This window comes from Artemia sp. Qi Xiang Cuo, chromosome 2 (assembly GCF_049724085.1).
Source record: "Artemia sp. Qi Xiang Cuo chromosome 2, ASM4972408v1, whole genome shotgun sequence".
Lineage (NCBI taxonomy): Eukaryota > Metazoa > Arthropoda > Branchiopoda > Anostraca > Artemiidae > Artemia > Artemia sp. Qi Xiang Cuo.
The window spans coordinates 80314045-80335622 of record NC_142795.1 but is presented as its reverse complement, the minus strand read 5'-3'; the positions used below and the strand labels follow the sequence as shown (position 1 = coordinate 80335622).

Here is a 21578-nt window from a genome sequence, read left to right as displayed (position 1 = left end):
TTTCTGAGCTAGATTTCTCAGCCTTTCATAGGTGTGTCCTTTCAGAAAATTATGATTTGGGAGGTATAGTTTGCTTTTTGGACTTTTCAGAGCTAGGATTCCTAGTCACTCATAGGTGTTTGTTGTCTGAAACTTCGAGTTTGGGATGAGTAGTTGGCTATTTCAGACTTTTTTTAGCTAAGGTTTCTTAGTATTTCGTAGGTGAATGCTGTCTGAAACTTATGATTTGGGATATAGTATTTCGTAGGTGAATGCTGTCTGAAACTTATGATATGGGATATGTAAATTACTATTTCGGGCTTTTCTGAGTTGGATTTCTTAGTCTTTCATAGGTGTGTGATGTCTGAAACCTATGATTTGGGATGTATAGTTTGCTATTTTCGACTTTTCTGAGCTAGGTTTCTTAGCCTTTCATAGTTATGTGTTGTCAGAAAATTATGATTTGGGATGTGTAGTTTGCTATTTCAGGCTTTTCTGAGCTAAGGTTTTCAAGTATTTCGTAGGTGAATGTTGTCTGAAACCAATAGTTTGGGATGAGTACTTTGCTATTTTTGACTTTTCTGAGCTAGGTTTCTTAGTCTTTCGTTGGTGTGCGTTGACTGAAACCTATGATTTGGGATATGCAGTTTGCTATTTTGATTTTTCTGAGCTGTATTTATTAGCCTTTCATAGGTGTGTGTTGACTGAAACCTATGATTGGGATGAGTGGTTTGCTATTTTTGTCTTTTCTGAGCTAGATTTTTTAGCCGTTCATAGGTGTGTGTTGTCTGGAACGTATGATTTGGGATGCGTTGTTTGCTATTTGAGCTTTTCAGAGCTATGATTCTTAGTCCGTCATAGGTGTTTGTTGTCTGAAACTTCTAGTTTGGGATGAGTAGTTTCGATATTTCAGGCTTTTCTTAGCTAAGGTTTCTTAGTCTTTCATAGGTGAATGATGTCTGAAACCTATGATTTGGGGTATGTAAATTACTATTTCGGGCTTTTCTTAGTGGGATTTCTTAGTCTTTCATAGGTGTGTGTTGTCTGAAACCTACGATTTGGGATGAATGGATTGCTACTTTTGACTTTTCTGAGCTGAATTTCTTAGCCTTTCATAGGTGTTTGTTGTCTGAAACCTATAGCTTGGGATGACTAGTTTGCTATTTTTGACTTTTCTGAGCTAGGTTTCATAGCCGTTCTTAGGTGAATGTTGTCTGAAACCTATGATTTGGGATATTTAAATTACTATTTCGGGCTTTTCTAAGCTAGATTTCTTAGTCTTTCGTTGGTGTGTGTTGTCTGAAACCTATGATTTGTGATGGATGGATTGCTACTTTTGACTTTTCTGAGGTGGATTTCTTAGCCTTTCATAGGTTTTTGTTGTCTGAAACCTATAGTTTGGGATGACTAGTTTGCTATTTTTGACTTTTCTGAGCTAGATTTATTAGCCTTTCATAGGTGTGTCCTTTCAGAAAATTATGATTTGGGATATGTAAATTACTATTTCGGACTTTTCTGAGCTGGATTTCTTAGTCTTTCATAGGTATGTGTTGTCTGAAACCTATGATTTGGGATGTGTGGGTTGCTATTTTTTGACTTTTCCGAGCTGGATTTCTTAGCCGTTCATAGGTGAGTGCTGTCTGAAACTTATGATTTGGGATGGTTAATTTGCTATTTCCAGCTTTTATTAGCTAGGTTTCATAGCCTTTCATAGGTGTATGTTGTCAGAAAATTACGATTTGGGATGTATAGTTTGCTATTTGAACTTTTCAGAGCTAGGATTCTTAGTCCATCATATGTGTTTGTTGTCTGAAACCAATAGTTTGGGATGACTAGTTTGCTATTTCAGACTTTTCTGAGCTAGATTTCTTAGCCGCTCATAGGAGTGTGTTGTCAGAAACTTATGATTTGGGATATGTAAATTACGTTTTCGGGCTTTTCTGAGTTGGACACTTCTAAATTTTTCCACACACGAAAACTTACACACAAACACGTCAAAACTTACACACACAAAAGCTTAGACACACAAAAACTTACACGCACACACACACAAAAACTTACACCCACACGCAAAAACTTACACCCACACGCAAAAACTTACATGCACACAAAAACTTACATGTACACAAAAACTTACACACACACTAAAACTAACACACACGCACACACACTGACACACACACACAAAAACTGACACACACATCCTAAAACTTACGCACACAAACACGCACACACACACACACACAAACATACAAAAAACTTACACATGCACACGAAAACTTACATGCACATAAAAACTTACATGCACACAAAAACTTACACACGCGCACAAAAACTAAAACTCACACACAAAAAATAACACACACACACACTAAAAATTACACACACACACAAAAACTTACACACACACACACACAAAAACTTACACACACACACATGAAAACTTACACACACACACACGAAAACTTACACACAAACACGCCAAAACTTACACACACAAAAACTTACACACACACACACACACACAAACTTACACATGCAAACGAAAACTTACATGCACATAAAAACTTACATGCACACAAAAACTTACACACACGCACACACACACACACACACACTCACACACACACACACACACACACTAAAACTGACACACACACACCAAAACTTACACACACACTAAAACTTACACACACACACACACACACACACACAAAAACTTACACATGCACACGAAAACTTACATGCACACAAAAACTTACATGCACACAAAAACTTACACACACACACACACACACACAAAAACACACACACACACACACACACGAAAACTCACACACACACACCAAAACTTACACACACAAAAAATAACACACACACACACACACACAAAAACAAAAAAACTTACAAATAAACACAAAAAAAAACTCACACACACACACACACAAACAAACAAACACACACACACACACACACACACAAAACTTACACACACACACACACACGAAAACTCACACACACACAAACGCACAAAACTTACACACACACACAAACATACACACACACACACACACACAAACATACACACACACACACACACAAAAACAAACTTACACACACACACACAGACACACACAAACTTACAAACACACACACAAAAACTTACACCCACATGCAAAAACTTACATGCACAAAAAAACTAACAAGCACACAAAAACTTACACACACACACAAAAACTTACACACACGCACAAAAACTGACACACACACAAAAACTTACACACACACACACATACAAACACAGAAAAAAAAACACACACACACACACTTACACAATCACACTAAAACTAACATGCACAAAAAAAATTACACACACACACTCACACACACACACGAAAACTAACAAACACACACTACAAAACTAACACACACAAAATCTAAGACACACAAAAACTTACACACACACACACAAAAACTTACACACACACTCAAAAACTTACATGCACACAAAAACTTACATGCACAAAAAAACTTACACACAAAAAAACTTACACACACGCACAAAAACTTACACACACACACAAAAACTTACACACACACACACGAAAACTTACACACACACACGCCAAAACTTACACACACACAAAAACTTACACACACTTACCATACCACAGTTACATTGTCTTAATTTTTCAAATTTCATTTTGAATTTCTTTCGTGAAATACAAGAGTTGGAATATTTCAGTAGTGACTTGTTGTGCTTAACCTTCTCACAGTTACATTCTCTTGATTTTTCGAAGTTCATTTTGAATTTCTGTCATGAAATGCAAGAGTTGGAAAATTGGGGTCTTAGTCCACCAACCCGAATACTGGAAATCCACTAGCTCAGTATTGGGGTCCCAGTCCACCAGCCTGAACGGTGGAAATTCACTAGCTCAGATTTGGGTTCTTAGTCCACCAGCCTTATTTGTGTAACTCAACTTTCTAATTTTTGGGTTATCAGCCTACCTTTATTATTTGTTTAAATTATTTTTTTTATTTTGGTTAGTTTAACTTATCATGAGCGATAATTATAATTTAACCTAACCTTTTCCGGCGAGTATGGTTAGGTTAGACTAGATTAAGTTAGGTTAGGTTAAGTTAGGTTAGGTTAGCCCATGTACGATTCACATATGTTAGCTTAAGTTAGGTGATAGACAGGCAAAAAGTTATGTGTTTGATTAGGTTAGTTTAGATTAAATTAGGTTAGGTTAAGTTAGGTTAGGCTAGGTTAGCCTACGTACGCGCGCGTACGTAGGCTAACCTTACTTAACCTAACTTAACCTAACCTAATTTAATCTAACCTAACCTAACCTAATCATACACCTAACTTTTTGGCCTGTCTCTCACCAAACCTAAGTGAAGCGTACATGGGCTAACCTAACCTAACTTAACCTAACTTAATCTAATCTAACTTAACCCTACTCACCGGAAAAGGTTAGGTTAACTTATCATGAGCGCACATGATAAGCTAACCTAACCTAACTTAAACAGTGAATTTCCACCACTCAGACTGGTGGACTGAGACCCCAATATTGAGCTAGTGGATTTCCACCATTCAGGCTGGTGGACTAAGACCCCAATTCCGAGCTAGTAAATTTCCACCGTTCAGGCTGGTGGACTGGGACCCCAATACTGTGCTAGTGGATTTCCACCATTCGGGTTGGTGGACTAAGACCCCAATTTTCCAACTCTTGCATTTCATGACAGAAATTCAAAATGAACTTCGAAAAATCAAGAGAATGTAACTGTGAGAAGGTAAAGCACAACAAGTAACTACTGAAATATTCCAACTCTTGCATTTCACGACAGAAATTCAAAATGAAATTTGAAAAATTAAGACAATGTAACTGTGATATGGTCAGTGTGTGTAAGTTTTTGTGTGTGTGTAAGTTTTGGCGTGTGTGTGCGTAAGTTTTCGTGTGTGTGTGTGTAAGTTTTTGTGTGTGTGTGTAAGTTTTTGTGTGTGTGTGTCTGTTTGTGTGTGTTTAAGTTTTTGTGTGCAGGTTAGTTCGTGTTTGATTTTATGTTTTTTGCTTGTTTTTCTCAGTTTTTGTGTGTGTGTGTGTACTTTTGTGCTTGTCTATTCGAATGTATTATTAAGTTAATAATTTTATTTTATTATTATATATTTTTATTGGTAGTTTTTGTTTGTGTGTGAATGTAAGTTTTAGTGTGCATGTGTAGTGTGTGTGTGTGTGTGTGTGTGTGTGTGTGTGTTTTTGTGTTTGTGTTTTTTTGTGTGTGTGTGTTTGTGTGTGTAAGTTTGTGTGTGTGTGTAAGTTTTTGTGTGTGTGTAAGTTTTTGCGTGTGTGTGTAAGTTTGTGTGTGCTTGTAAGTTTTTGTGTGCTTGTTAGTGTGTTCATGTGGGTGTAAGTTTTTGTGTGTGTGTGTGTGTAAGTTTTTGTGTGTTTAATCTTGTGTGTGTGTGTGTAAGTTTGTGTGTGTGTGTTTGTAAGTTTTTGTGTGTTTGTGTGTGTGTGTGTAAGTTTTTTTGTGTGTTGTGTGTGTGTATGTTTGTGTGTGTGTGTGTGTGTGTGTGTGTGTGTGTGTAATTTTTTGTGTGTGTAATTTTTGTCGTGTGTGTGTGTAAGTTTTCGTGTGTGTGTGTGTAAGTTTTGTGTGTGTGTGTGTGTGTGTGTTTAAGTTTTTGTGCGTGTGTGTGTTAGTTTTTTTTTGTGTTCATTTGTATGTTTTTTTTTTTTTTTGTTTGTGTGTGTGTGTGTGTGTGTGTGTGTAAGTTTGTGTGTGTGTAAGTTTTGGCGTGTGTGTGTAAGTTTTCGTGTGTGTGTGTGTGTGTGTAGTTGTGTGTGTGTGTGTGTGTGTAAGTTTTTGTGTGCATGTAAGTTTTTGTGTGCATGTAAGTTTTCGTGTGCATGTGTAAGTTTGTGTGTGTGTGTGTGTGTTTGTGTGTGTGTGTGTTTTGTGTGTGTGTGTAAGTTGTGTGTGTGTGTGTGTGTGTGTGTGTGTGTGTGTGTGTGTGTGTGTGTGTGTGTGTGTGTGTGTGTGTGTGTGTGTGTGTGTGTGTGTGTAAGTTTTTGTGTGCATGTAAGTTTTTGTGTGCATGTAAGTTTTCGCGTGCATGTGTAAGTTTTTGTGTGTGTGTGTGTGTGTGTGGACGGTTTTGTGTGTGTTATTTTTTGTTTGTGTAAGTTTTAGTGTGTGTGTGTGTTAGTTTTAATGTGTGTGTGTGTAAGTTTTTGTGTGTGTGTGTGTGTAAGTTTTCGTGTGTGTGTGTAATTTTTCGTGTGTGTGTGTAATTTTTTGTGTGTGTGTTAAAGTTTTTGTGAGTTTTTTTAATTTTTTTTGTGTATTTAAGTTTTTATGTGAATTTAATTTTTAGTGTTATTGTGTTATTTTTGTGTGTGCATGTGTGTGTGTGTGTGTGTGTGTGTGTGTGTGCGTTATTTATATTGTGTGTGTGTATTTGTTTTTGTGTGTTTTTTATTTTTTTTGAGTGTGTGTAAGTTTTAGTGTGTGTGTAAGTTTTTGTGTAAATGTAAGTTTTTGTGTGCATGTAAGTTTTTGCGTGTGGGTGTAAGTTTTTGCGTGTGGGTGTAAGTTTTTGTGTGTGTGTGCGTGCAAGTTTTTGTGTGTCTAAGCTTTTGTGTGTGTAAGTTTTGACATGTGTGTGTGTAAGTTTTCGTGTGTGGAAAAATTTAGAAGTGTCCAACTCAGAAAAGCCCGAAAACATAATTTACATATCCCAAATCATAAGTTTCAGACAACACACTCCTATGAGTGGCTAAGAAATCTAGCTCAGAAAAGTCTGAAATAGCAAACTAGTCATCCCAAACTATTGGTTTCAGACAACAAACACCTATGATGGATTAAGAATCCTAGCTCTGAAAAGTTCAAATAGCAAACTACACATCCCAAATCGTAATTTTCTGACAACATACACCTATGAAAGGCTATGAAACCTAGCTAATAAAAGCTGGAAATAGCAAATTAACCATCCCAAATCATAAGTTTCAGACAGCACTCACCTATGAACGGCTAAGAAATCCAGCTCGGAAAAGTCAAAAAATAGCAACCCACACATCCCAAATCATAGGTTTCAGACAACACATACCTATGAAAGACTAAGAAATACAACTCAGAAAAGTCCAAAATAGTAATTTACATATCCCAAATCATAATTTTCTGAAAGGACACACCTATGAAAGGCTAAGAAATCTAGCTCAGAAAAGTCAAAAATAGCAAACTAGTCATCCCAAACTATAGGTTTCAGACAACAAAAACCTATGAAAGGCGAAGAAATCCACCTCAGAAAAGTCAAAAGTAGAAATCCATCCATCACAAATCATAGGTTTCAGACAACACACACCAACGAAATACTAAGAAATCTAGCTTAGAAAAGCCAGAAATAGTAATTTACATATCCCAAATCATAGGTTTCAGACACTACTCACCTATGACCGATTAAGAAAGCAAGCTCAGACAAGTCAAAAATAGCAAACTAGTCATCTCAAACAATAGGTTTCAGACAATAAACACCTATGAAATGCTAAGAAATTCAGCTCAGAAAAGTCAAAAGTAGCAATCCACCCATCCCAAATCGTAGGTTTCAGACAACACACACCTATGAAAGACTAAGAAATCCCACTCCGAAAAGCCCGAAATAGTAATTTACATACCCCAAATCATAGGTTTCAGACATCATTCACCTATGAAAGACTAAGTAACCTTAGCTCAGAAAAGCCTGAAATAGCGAAACTATTCATCCCAAACTAGAAGTTTCAGGCAACAAACGCCTATGACGGACTATGAATCATAGCTCTGAAACGTTCAAATAGCAAACTACACATCCCAAATCATAAGTTTCAGACGACACACACCTATGAACGGCTAAGAAATCTAGATCAGAAAAGACAAAAATAGCAAACCACTCATCCCACTCATAGGTTTCAGTCAACACACACCTATGAAAGGATAATAAATCCATCTCAGAAAATTCAAAAATAGCAAACTGCATATCCCAAATCATAAGTTTCAGTCAACGCACACCAACTAAAGACTAAGAAACCTAGCTCAGAAAAGTCAAAAATAGCAAACTACTCATCCCAAAGTCTTGGTTTCAGACAACATTCACGTACGAAATACTAGAAAACCTTAGCTCAGAAAAGCCTGAAATAGCAAACTACACATCCCAAATCATAATTTTCTGACGACACATACCTATGAAAGTCTAAGAAACCTAGCTCAGAAAAGTCGAAAATAGCAAACTATACATCCCAAATCATAGGTTTCAGACATCACACACCTATGAAAGACTAAGAAATCCAACTCAGAAAAGCCCGAAATAGTAATTTACATATCCCATATCATAAGTTTCAGACAGCATTCACCTACGAAATACTATATCCCAAATCATAAGTTTCAGACAGCATTCACCTACGAAATACTAAGAAACCTTAGCTCAGAAAAGTCTGAAATAGCCAACTACTCATCCCAAACTCGAAGTTTCAGACAACAAACGCCTATGAGTCACTAAGAATCCTAGCTCTGAAAAGTCCAAAAAGCAAAATACACCTCCCAAATCATAATTTTCTGAAAGTACACACATATGATAGGCTAAGAAATCTAGCTCAGAAAAGTCAAAAATAGCAAATTAACCATCCCAAATCATAGGTTTCAGTCAACACACACCTACGAGTGGTTAAGAAATCCAGCTCAGAAAAGTCAAAAAAATAGCAACCCACACATCCCAAATCATAGGTTTCAGATACCACACACCTACGAAAGACTAAGAAATCCGGTTATGAAAAGTCGGAAATAGCAAATTACATATCCCAAATCATAGGTTTCAGACAACACTCACCTATGAACGACTAAGAAACCTAGCTCAGAAAAGTCAAAAATAGCAAACTAGTCATCCCAAACTATGGGTTTCAGACAACAAACACCCATGAAAGGCTAAGAAATCCAGCTCAGAAAAGTCAAAAGTAGCAATCCACCCATCCCAAATCATAGGTTTCAGACAACACACACCTATGAAAGACTAAAGAAATCCAGCTCAAAAAAGTCAAAAATAGCAAACTACATATCCCAAATCATCGGTTTCAGTCAACAAACATCAACGAAAGACTAAGAAACCTAGCTCAGAAAAGTCAAAAATAGCAAACTACTCATCCCAAACTATTGGTTTCAGACAACAGTCACCTACGAAATACTAGAAAACCTTAGCTCAGAAAAGCCTGAAATAGCAAACTATACATCCCAAATCATAATTTTCAGACAGCATTCACCTATGAAAGGCTAAGAAATCCAGCTCAGAAAAGTCGAAAATAGCAAACTACACATCCCAAATCATAGGTTTCAGACACCACACACCTAAGAAAGACTAAGAAAAACAAATCACAAAAGACAAAATAAGCAAACTACATATCACCAAGCATAAGTTTCAGTCAACACACACCGACGAAAGGCTAAGAAACCTAGCTCATAAAAGCCTGAAATAGCAAACTACTCATCCCAAAATATTGGTTTCAGACAATATTCACCTAGGAAATACTAGGAAACCTTAGCTCAGAAAAGCCTGAAGTAGCAAACTACACATCCCAAATCATAGGTTTCAGACAACACACATCAACGAAAGACGGGTGCTCGGGGAGAGCCTTTGAGGGTCTGTGGGTCCCTTGAGGGCCGGTGGTCCTTTGGGAGCCCGGGAGACCTTTGGGGACCGGGGGAGGGCCTTTGGGGCACATGGAGGGCCTTTGGGGGTCCGGGGGGGACAGTTGGGGGCCTGGGGGACATTTGGGGCCTGGGGATGGCCTTTGGGGGTCTGGGTGGGCCTTTGGGGGCGCCGGTGGCCCTTTGGGAGCTTGGGGGGCTTTGAGGACTGGGGGCTTCTTTCGGGGTCGGGGTAGGAGGATTGGAACCCTTTGGGGTTGGGTTAGAGGACCTCACAACACTGTTCAAATGAAACTTGTGTATTATAACGACCACACTCAAAACCTCTTCCAAAATCTCTTCAAAAATCTTCTTTTAAAATGTCTCTATCTGTTTCGCCGAAATAGTTCCATAACCTGTCTAAAACGGTTTCGCCCAAATAATCCCTAAACGTAAATTCAGCGTGTTCCTTTGTTATTGGCATCTCTGCGCTAACGCATTTCAAATTAATATGAAACCTTTTCGCGCGCTAAAACAATTCATCGCTAAGATGTTTCTTGCCTAATTGTTTGCATGGCCTTTGGTTATTAATATCCTTTGGAGTTCGACCAAAAGAGTTGTTCCCGAGGCAAAGACATTAATGATTTGGATCTATTCCTGGAGAAATGTTTCTAGGCGAAAATTTTTAAAGTCTGACAGATGATGTCATTGATTGATTGATCTGTCAAGAAAGGGGAAATTAATTTGTTGTTTCTAAGGGGAATTATTGATTCACGATAGGTGAATTGAGGTCGACAGCACAGGTGTTCCAAGGTCGATGTTGTTGTTGTTGTAAGTGCACGCTCTCAGCGAATGTCAAGGTCGTTGTTGTTGTTGTTGACACACTTTGATTACGCAATCAATTTCTCGGAAATCCACGTCCCCCTCGAGTCCTAGATCAATAACATTGTTCCCGTTAGAATTCAATGCACATGTGCAACCTTCGCCCTGGAGTTATTAAACATAGAAACATCAAATAAATCGACCTTGGACAAAGAGGTCATTGACCGATTACGCAATCTTTCTCCCTAGGGACTCTATGCCCATATATGGAGCCCCGTCAGTATTCTATGCCCATATAAGGAGCCCTGTCAGTATTCTATGCCCATATAAGGAGCCCCGTCACGACTCAATAAGGCATCTCTACTTACAAACGACTTTAAGTCAAAGGAGAATGATACCTGGGCAAGAGTTAAAAAAGACCTTTAAATAAACAAATATTCCGGATGTTAAAGACTTAAACGCAAAAACCATTTTATTTTGTCATTAAATTTCCTCCTTTGTGAAAAGTTTCACAGCGAAAAATTTTAAGCAAGGCTTTACAAAAATTTAAATTATTTCATTGTCATTTTGCATGAAGATATTACCAGGCCAACAAGTGTTAAAACTCAATTGTAAAGTACCCAAATTCTCAAGTCCAAAGTAGGCGCTAAGAGTTGCTAGATTCCATAACACTAGATTAAATTATTTAAATATAAGCAATATTTTCCAAATACAAATTAAGTTTACAAATTTATAAGCCTCTAGAGGTTATTCTATTTAACAGCTTTCCAGTTTTTCGCTAGTACCTGAATATATACTACAAATTCCAAAAATCTAATACATCATGAATCGAAGTATGAAAAAGTTATTTTGGAATGAATACTACTCTCAAGAAATGTAATGCTAATAACAGCAAAATTATAGCTGTCCGTTTCATTACAAGTTTTAAATATTAAATTATTTTTATGGTGTAAAGTAATACTGGAATCTAAGAAACTATTAGTCAAGAGACTAGGTTTCATGATTAGGTTTCAAAGCCAACTCTGAGGGCAAATAATTTTAGAAATTTCAGGGAAGTAGGCTACTTAAAATTGAACACACCCAGTCATACAAATATCTCTAATTATTGGAAAAAGGTATGATAAAAAGGTATCTAGTTGGCTCGGACGTAGATAGGCTATTGACAGACTACCTTCCACGAGGGTGGCAGAAGCCTGCTTGAATATTACTACTACTACTAATTATAACAATAATAACAACTCGCTGTGGCACCAAGCCGCCTGAGGCCAACACAGATAAGCATAGTCCTCGTTCGCCCCAATCTATTTAAAGCCTTCCTCTTTGCACCCTCCCAAGAACTTTCCATTTCCTTAAAAACAAATTTGCGATATTCCAGGACAACTTGCTTTTCATTTGACCCTAGAGGGTGGGCCGACAATGAAGATCTCTAGCAATCTGTCACCCTTCATCCAAGAACGTTCCCTAGCCATCTCGACCTTTCTTTCATTATAGCCCAAGAAAGCGGGATTGAACCACATTTTTCGTACAGCTTAGTACTTGAGATACGGTCAATCAGTCGGGTACCCAAACTAATTCATAGCCAATTTCTCAGGAAAACATCCAGAAAATCATACTCCGTCTTTCGGAGCGCCCACGCTTCAGAACCATACTTCACCACTGTCATCACTGTAGCTTCCAACCTTCTAATGTTGGTTCGCAGACATATTTTCCTATTCTTCCAAACATATTTTAACTGTGAAAAAGAAAAACACCCTGGGCCTTGGGTATTCCACTTTTAACATCTTCATTGTACCCAACGTCTCCACTAATAGCACAATCTAGGTAAGTGAAGCTGGCTTCTCGTTACGCAACACCACCTCTTCACTTTCACTTATTCCTAGTCTCAGTGACTTTTTCTTCCTAACATTTTCAACCCTATTCTTGCAACCTGAACTCTCAAAAACCTCTAAAAATTCATTCATTTTGCTAATATTTTCATCTAGGATGCTTAAATTATCAGCACAATCTAAGTCTAGGAGATTTTTACTTCCCAAATTGGTTCCAGGTTCTCCCATTGCCTTTGCTGCGCTTCTTAGGACAAATTCCATCTAAATGATCCATATAAACGAGGATAGGACGCAACCCTGCTCAACCCCTGATTTAATACAAAACCGTTTACTAACCTCATTTCCTACTTTAACCATTTTTTTGTACATAGCACTAATCACTTTAATATATTTATCAGGTATGCAATACAAGGATAGGACCATCGCTAAAACTCTTCTATCCGCTGAATCAAATACAGCGTATCCTCTCGCCTTCCTAAAACTTCTCTTAAAAAGTTATCTACAGCATCTCCAAGACTAAAAAGTATATTCGTACTAAGTAATTTGCTTCCTACAGAAATTAAGCTAATGTATCTATGATTACCACATTCACTCTCATCCCCTTTCTCATTGAAGGGTTTAATTAAAGGTTTCCTATAATCGCTAGTTACTTCCCCTTTTCCAAAAATCGTTCATAATCTTCAGTATTTACCTTTAACTTCATAGCTACCACATTTAAAAACTCAATTACCACATCATTAGCACCAGGTTCCTCTTATTTTCTACCACCCAATAATTAGCTCCTCTTATTTTCATAAGATCTATTCACTCAAATAATTCTTTTACAAGCCCATCCTCCTCTTTATCAAACAAAGCATTTGCACCATTATTCCTAGCTGCGTTTTTAACTTCCTTTCCTAAGACACTATAAGCGACTTTACGAACTATTTTCATAAAATTACTTCATTCGTCTTCCACATTGTAATTTACTCTTCTTACTACATGGACGGGGAGATTTTCAAATTTTAGACTCTTCAGTTTAGTATTCAACTGTTCAAGAAAAGTTTCTCTCATATTCTTATCCTGGAGTCTACCAGCGTCACAGCTTCCCGGTAAGTAGTTACACTTCCTAAATTTCAGGCTTAAATTAATCCTAGACACTACTAGATGGTGATCTTTACTTTAAACGTCAAAAACAGCACTCCTGTATACCCTAGCGTCTTGTATCGATCCTGCCACTCTTCAGTTTTCTATAACATAACCAATAAGTTTCATGTGAACACTATGTTAACTTATGGTCCATTTTATTATCTAATACTGTATCGGTTATATCTAAATTGTTATACCTACCAAATTGCAGCAAGCTGTAACCCTTACTGGTTTTTGTTTCCTACGCCAAATTCACCTAGGCTAGGATACCATCTATTCCTATTCTTAATGCCATTCCTGTAATAAAAATACCATATTTTACCCGGGCTGTAAGCTTGTTCCTATAGCTGTAAGTAAAATTCATCTGAGTCACTATTACCTCCATCTGTAGGTTCTACAGCAGCATATACTACTATGCTTCGATAGAATATTAAAGAATTTATCACTAAGTCTAAAGACCAGAGAAGCCATATTTAAAAATAGAATTTCTATCTCTTTAGAGTCCTGCATAATTCCTAGGAAACAAGTGATGTCGTTTATATTGCCGTTAGTCGATCAATAATTCCCCTTAGAAACAACAAATAAATTCCCCTTTCGTGGATCAATAATTCCCCTTGGAAACAACAAATTAATTCCCCTTTCGTGAATCAATAATTCCCTTCGATTATGCAAATCAATTTCTCAGAAATATGTCCCCCTTCGTGGATCAATAACATTGTCTTTGTGGATAGGTACCGTTAGACTCAATTGTAGATGGCAGCAGTGGTGTGGGACGGGAGTCATTAGGTCATTCCTACTCCCAGGAAGGGCTTAGCCCGCCTACACTAACGGCACGAGTCCCAAGCGATAAGGTTGGGAACTAAAATTCCTGGTCGTATCCTTACTCTAGGTTTATCGAAGGTATAAGACAAAATTAACATGTAAAAAAAAATTATTGTAAGATTATGGTAGAAAATTATAAATCAACAAACTTTGAAGAATCGGTAATTTGATGCCCCCTCCCTCATTAAACTTATTTGGAAATTAGTTCTGTTATCAGGGGTTGAAAAAAGTCAGTAATATTCTTGTCGAGAAAAAATACAATGAGAAAACTGCTCTATACCACGAAAGGTAAAAAGCCCCCCTGAAATGGGATGAAAAGTCTACGCCCCATGACCTCCTCCCTGTTTGTAACGCCCCAAAATTCGAGAGAAGCCTACTCCAAGTGTATTAGGCCCCCTCCCGCATTGTAACGTCTGGCCGATATTACCCCCCTGTCGCTTTGCCACTCTGTCTGTGAAGTTGAATTTTCATGTACTGGATCTATTAAACCGAGAAAATGGTAAGACAGAGAAAATCGAGTTTGTTCAATCCAAACATAATAAAAGTTGGAAAAAAGCTCTTTTTCATAATGAAAATGAAAAGATGTCATTAAATTCCAAGTCTTGTTCTTACACAAACTTTAAAAAAGAAAGAAAAATCAAAGGAAAGATTTGAATACTGCTAGTTCATAGGTAAAACCCTACTACATGTATATCCCACCTCCCTTTACTCATGTCACCTTGACAAAAGGCGTTTGATGAAAATTGATAAGATGGAAAGTTTTGAATAATGAAAACAGAGTGATATACATTTTGGTCCCCAGGAACTACCTACCATAAGAAGTGGGTTTTTATAGGAAATCCCCAAAAGGGTAAAAACCCTGAAGTGCGACGAAAAGGCTACGCCCCATGACCTTCTATGTCGATGTAACGCCCCAAAATCCGAGACAAGCCTACTCTAAGTGTTTTGCACCCCTCCGCCAGTGTGACGTCTGGCCGGTATTACCCCCTATCGCTTTGCCAATCTGTCTGTTGAGTTGAATTTTCATGTACTGGACCTATTAAACCGAGAAAATGGTAAACAAAAATGAAAGAAATCTTAAAATACAGAGAAAATCTGAGTTTGATCAATCCAAACATAATAAAAGTTGGAAAAAAGGTATTTTTTTATAATGAGAATGAAAAGATGTCATTAAATTCTAAGTCTTGTTTTTACACAAACTTTAAAAAAGAAAGAAAAATCAAAGGAAATTTTTGAATACTGCTAGTTCATAGGTAAAACCCTACTACATTTATATGCCACCTCCCTTTACTCATGTCACCTTGACAAAAGAAGTTCAAAGAAAATTGATAAGATGGAAAGTTTTGAATAATGAAAACAGAGTGGTATACGTTTTGGGCCCCAGGAACTACCTACCAAAAGAAGTGGGTCATCATAGGAAATCCCCAAAAAGGTAAAAACCTTGAAGTGCGACGAAAAGCTACGCCCCATTACCTCCTCGTTCGATCTAACGCCCCAAAATTCAAGACAAGCCTACTGCAAGTGTTTTGCACCCCCCCCCTCCGCTAGTGTAATGTCTGGCCGGTATTATCCCCCTATCGCTTTGCCACTCTGTCTATGAACTTGAATTTTCATGTACTGAACCTATTAAACCGAGAAAATAGTAAAAATTTGAAAAAAAATCTTAAAATAAAGAGAAAAATCTGAGTTTGACCAATCCAGAAAGAATGAAAGTTGGAAACAAGGTATTGTCATAAAGAAATTGAAAAGATGTCGTTAAATTTTAAGTCTTGTCCTAACAGAAACTTAAGAAAAAAAAACGAAAGAAAGTTTTGAATACTGCTAGTTCATAGGTAAAGCCCTACTTCATGTATATCACCACCCCCTTAACTCATGTCACCTTGACAAAAGAAGTTTGATGTTAATTGATACGATAGAAAGTTTTGAATAGCCCTAGTTCATAAATAAAACTTCCCGCAAAATTTCAAATATTCGTATATTTCATATAATCCATCGAAAACTACGAAAAAAGGGTGACATATGTCTTGGGCCTCAGGAACTGCCTACGAAAAGAAATTGGGTCTTCATAGGCAATTCCCCGAAAGGTAAGAAGCTCCTGAAATGGATTAAAAGCCACGCGCTCGGGATGGGATCTCTACCGACATGTCCGTATATCCAAGATAAAACATAAAGCTCTAAAAAAAAGTATAAAATGCTTGGGTTTACGCCAAGGTGTACCGAAGCTAGGCCCCCTAGGCTGCATTATATCAATAAAGGTAAAAACTCTGAAATGTAATGAAAAGGCTAAGCCCCATGACTTCCTCCGTCGGTGTAACGCCCCAAAATTAAAGACAATCCTACTCTATATGTAGTATATCCCCCCCTCTGCCAATGTAAAGCTTGACCAATAACGCCCCAGTATCGCTTTGCCACTCTGTCTGTGAAGTTAAGTTTTCATATACTGGCCTTATTAAACCGAGAAAATAGAAACAAAAATATGAAACAAATTTTAAAATACAGACAAAAAATTCTTCACTATGAAATATTAGTCATGTTTCACATATATAGAGAGAGGGCACGTTTTTTCTTTGTATTTCAGCCATTATTACAATTTGCGTAATAGTTACGAGCCAAAAAAAAACATTGTCTCTGGGCGCATTTTGAAATAAGACTAAAAATAATGAAGGAGAATCCCTGGGAAACGTTTAGAAATTGCATGTTTGTGACCGTACGCGGAGAAAACAATCTTTGAAGAAACGGTAATATGATATCCCCCATTAAGTTTAAAGTGGTTTTAGTAGATTTGATTGATTATGACATCTCGTAGTAAGGGTCGTAACTAAATTTTCTTAGCCACGATGTACAACATTTTTGGTAAATAGGATTTCTTGGAATTCTAAGAATAAAACATCACGTAAAATATCAGAACATATTTTCCATGTGATTTTGTTTGTGGGAAGTTCGAATACTACGCAGTTGGGCCTAGAAATAGGTTAAAGTCAGATATTGTCTAGATTTTGCCTCTCAGGAACACATATGTTCGCATTCGAGAAATAGGGTGGTTAGCGGGCCTGAAAATGCAATAGGAAAGCTACACCAAACCGGGAAACCTAAAGACCCCTCGAGAAAAAAGGAATTGCACGTTCTAAATCGGGATTCCTTAGAGGAATACACCTTGCTCTTTCTACTAACATATATTTATAAACATCTTTATAAATAAAAATATTTATAAACTATTTACAAATCAAATAGAATATATATATTTTTTTTCTGTGAGCAAAAAGGAATTGCACGTTCTAAATCGAGATTCCTTGTAGTAATACACCTTGCTCTTTCTACTTACATATATTTATAAACATCTTTATAAATAAGAATATTTATAAACTATTTACACATCAAATGGAATATATATATTTTTTTAACTAGAGTATCTCATTTACTTCTGTGAGCAAAAAGCAAACAACAACACATGTGTGTCCAGGGGGGGGGGGGGTGACCCATACAGCCAAAAGGGCAACTTATGTGCAATTTACCCACTCAAAGCAGATGCAGGTAACAGTGCAGTTTATCCCTCTTCTGAACTAAACACCATAATAAGAATGTTTTCATTCCATTACATTCAGAAAAGTTTCCGTCTGTTGGATTTTCATAGTTGCTTTTACTTTAACTGGCCCCCTCCCTCTTATGCTTGATGTAGCCCTAGGTAATGTTGAAAAGTTTACAATTGTTTGTTTGTTTTTCAAAGACATTTTTTGGCATTATGAAACAACTAAGAAATGACTGCAAAGCTATTGCAAACAAACAAAATCAGCAAACGTTTGGATATAGCCCATATAATTATCTGCTGAACTCTTATTTACAGTTTTTGTTTTAGGTGCTTTGACAACGGAGTTCTGAAAAATGACCAAAGCCACATCAACTATTGCAGCAATTTTGGCAAACTTGAAATTTGAGGACAGTCCAATGATTACAATTCAGTGCAGTGATGGGGATGTTATGGCTAAGAAAATTATGCTAACAGCAGTAAGTGAAGTATTCAGTACCATGTTTAGTTCTGACATGCTTGAGAAACGAACCAACACTGTTGTCGCGAGTGATGTCGATCTCATCACCATGAAAATCATCATTGGCTATTATGAAGACGGAAAAATTCCTCGTAATGACACAATTGACAAAGAAGCGTTTACTTACATTGTTGACAAGTATAACTTTCTTGGAATCAAAGAAGCAATGGCAGCTCTCCATAGTGTCTTTTCTTGAGCTCTCCATAGTGTGTTGTAGTTCTCTGAGAGAAAGAAAATTTGAGAGATGGAGCGTATTTTTGGATTGTTTCTCTTCCTGGCTTTCGAAAAACCCTGAAGAGAGATCTGGAACCGCAACAGAAATTCTGGGTATGATAGACGTACGTAGTTTTTCAGCAATTGATGCTCACAAGATGGTGCAATCTTTGCCTCTGAGTAGGAAGTTTCAAGGCTTTCAGCTAATGTTCGAAAAAGTCTTAGACTACGTTATAAAGTACAATGCAAGTACGAATGGAAAAACTGTGTCCCAGTGCTTACTTGGGGCACTCAGTTGCTCAGTTTGCAAGCATCCCTGCATTCATCCATTCCATTACTCTGCTATTTGCAATGGCAACCATTATTGTCAAATTAGGAACGATACAAACTCAGTGTACAATCTCAATCACAGTGGCGGTTGTGGTAATAGTTATCAATATGTCCTCAACCATGAAAGTATTTTCAGTGCTTTAAGTTATGATTGATTCCCTTCTCTGTGATTCCCCGACATTTTCTTAGGGTAAAGGCTAATTTTACTAGGTAAAACCTATATCATGAACTTTACAAGGGTGGTAGAAAAGCAATAGCAAAGCAAGAAGTTTAATTAAGCAGGGGGCTATATGCATGCCATATAAAATAGTTTGAGCCAACAATATATTTGCAATATCCATCTTTTTGTTGTCAAATATCTTTTGTTGTCAAGATTGAATTGACAACAGTCAAATTGAATCAACGGTGCTGTTTTGACACAATACTTCCCGTCCAAAAACTGAACCTAACTTTACTTGAGCTAAATGGGAAATGTATTTTTTTATTTTTTATTTATGCTTGACTTCTGCAGAACATTTATGTTGTCTTTTTATTTCTCACTTTTTTTTCCTTTTTGCCAATCATCATCAAAATTGGTATATAAAACTAATGCACATATTCAAAGTTAAAGTATGCGCCATCTATACAGAAAGTTCAGGGTTGCTAGATTGTCCAGGCAGCCCTTATCATGATTCGTGCTATTAAAACGCCAATAACATAGGTCCAGCGGTTCTGTTGTTTTGAAAAAACCGGCTTTTCTGTAAATGCTTATCCCTTGCATGACAAGACACATTTTTAAAGCTAAATAATGTGAATAAAAAAAAATTGCTTATAATTGATATCAACTACGGTACTGAGAAACAGAAGGACTACTTGTAGCAATTTTAGTGGTTCAAACTTTTTGTTCTTTCTACTGGTTTAAAATTTCATAAAAGGGCCAATCAGGTGGAACTCAACTTTTCGTTATTTGACTGGCGTAAAATTTCACACAGAAACACAGAAGAACCAATCAGGTAAAAATAAAATATATTTCTTTTCTGAAGGAATAATGAATGAAAGATGTGATTCCTTTATGAAAATACATAACATATGCAAACCAATGAAACTAAGGCATACTTTTTACACTGAAACTGTAGGAAAGTATTCTTTCCTTTCCTCTTTCTAGCAACTCGATCTATTCAAGTGTGTTATAGTCCAATTATAGGTATTTTACCCTGAGGACTCTGAGCTGTTAGTGCGTTCAAAAATTTAGCTTTTACCCTACCATGTGATTCCGATATAATTGTGTCTTCATTTGTCATTTATGTATTAAAACTAACTGATAATTAAACGAAGCCTTGGGTGTTTTATAATACTTGTCTCTATTTTGTTTAAAAAATTGTAAATGTTAGTTAGGGTCGTGAAGATAGGGCCCACTTAGACAGGGGCTTGAAATCTTAGCTATAGGGTCCTTTGGTATACTGAATTTGACGGTATAATAATTTGACCGTTTAAGAATTTAACGGTATAAAGTAAAATTTCATCCTCCAAAGTGAATGGACTACGTAATTTCGCTTTGGAATTATGGAAAATTGAACTTCAGGTTTTTTAAAATCATCTTAATACTTATAACAGAAATTTGCAGTTTACCCTAGACATTGAAATTGAAAATAAATTACCGTTTTAGACGTGTTAATTATTCGTAGTACAGATAAGCTGGATTTTACTATTTATAGAAAACCAATGCAAAATAATAGATATCTTTATTTTAAATCAAATCACTCCCCAGGATTTAAGAGCAGTTGTAACTTCTCTCATTGATCGTGCTTTGAACGTTTGCTCCGATTCGCACATAAAAGCAGAAATAAATTTTATCCGAAATATTCCTTTTAGTAACGGATATCTTATTCATTTTGTTGATAATCCAACTAGCCGTAGACTAAAAAGATATTTCCGTATAAAAAGATATTATTTTCTTTTTCCCTGAAAAGACTATGTCAATATAAAACAAACAGAAATTAATTAAAATAACTTTTTCCACAAAATAAGGTTTTCAAAGAAAAGTAAAGAACTCCATTAAACAAAAAATGAGCAAAAATAAAATCATATAATCTACCAAGCGTGAAACTACCTCAAATCAGCATCGATAAATAAATGAAACCCAAAACGAACAGAAATTACAACAAATAACCGAGTCAAGCTCAAAACGACCAGAAATTAATATGAGTTGGGCTTAAAACCCCTATGCCTCCCCAAGGCTATATATTTGCACATTGGGGGAGGGGGAGGGGAGTATAGCGGGTCTGCATTCAAAATGTGTTAGGTACAATTATTCTACATATTATGAACTAAGAATTGTTTTCTAACTTCAAACTGTCCAAATATTTACCCCCCCCCCACCCTTATGTGCAAATATATAGCCCAAATTATGTATTTCCTACCTATTCTGTCTTTCTCTTGTCTTACGCTAAGCTGAAAGAAACTAACAAAGAAACCGATTTGTTCTCGAGTTTTAAACAGCGCAAACTTGATTGAGTGGCGTATAATACACGAGTACAAAAATTCCTTTCCCCTACGGAAAATAAAAAAACCAAAGCTGAAGTAAAATTCTCAAATTTGGAAAGCCTTGTTTTCCGCGGGGGGGGGGGGTAAACACCGGCCACCAGTCAAGCAGACTTCCTCCAATAAATTGTAGATCAAGGCAATAGCAGGCTTTGAAATTCCAAAGCCTGAAGATTCTCAAAATACCCGGGAGGGGGGAGGGTATTTTCTGGGGGTATTTTCCGTCGGGGTGTATTTCCCG

The 21578-nt window shown here is 36.8% G+C and overlaps 1 pseudogene across 1 annotated transcript in view; it reads left to right on the top strand.

Annotated features, from left to right (window-relative positions):
- The window catches only part of LOC148955666 (uncharacterized), a 50942-nt pseudogene extending 30800 nt beyond the window's left edge, over positions 1–20142 (top strand). Inside the window, exon 2 of the transcript XR_016143731.1 lies at positions 18085–20142. The product of XR_016143731.1 is annotated as an uncharacterized LOC148955666 (transcript). The remainder of the gene's footprint in view (positions 1–18084) is intronic.
- The last annotated feature ends 1436 nt before the right edge of the window (positions 20143–21578 follow it).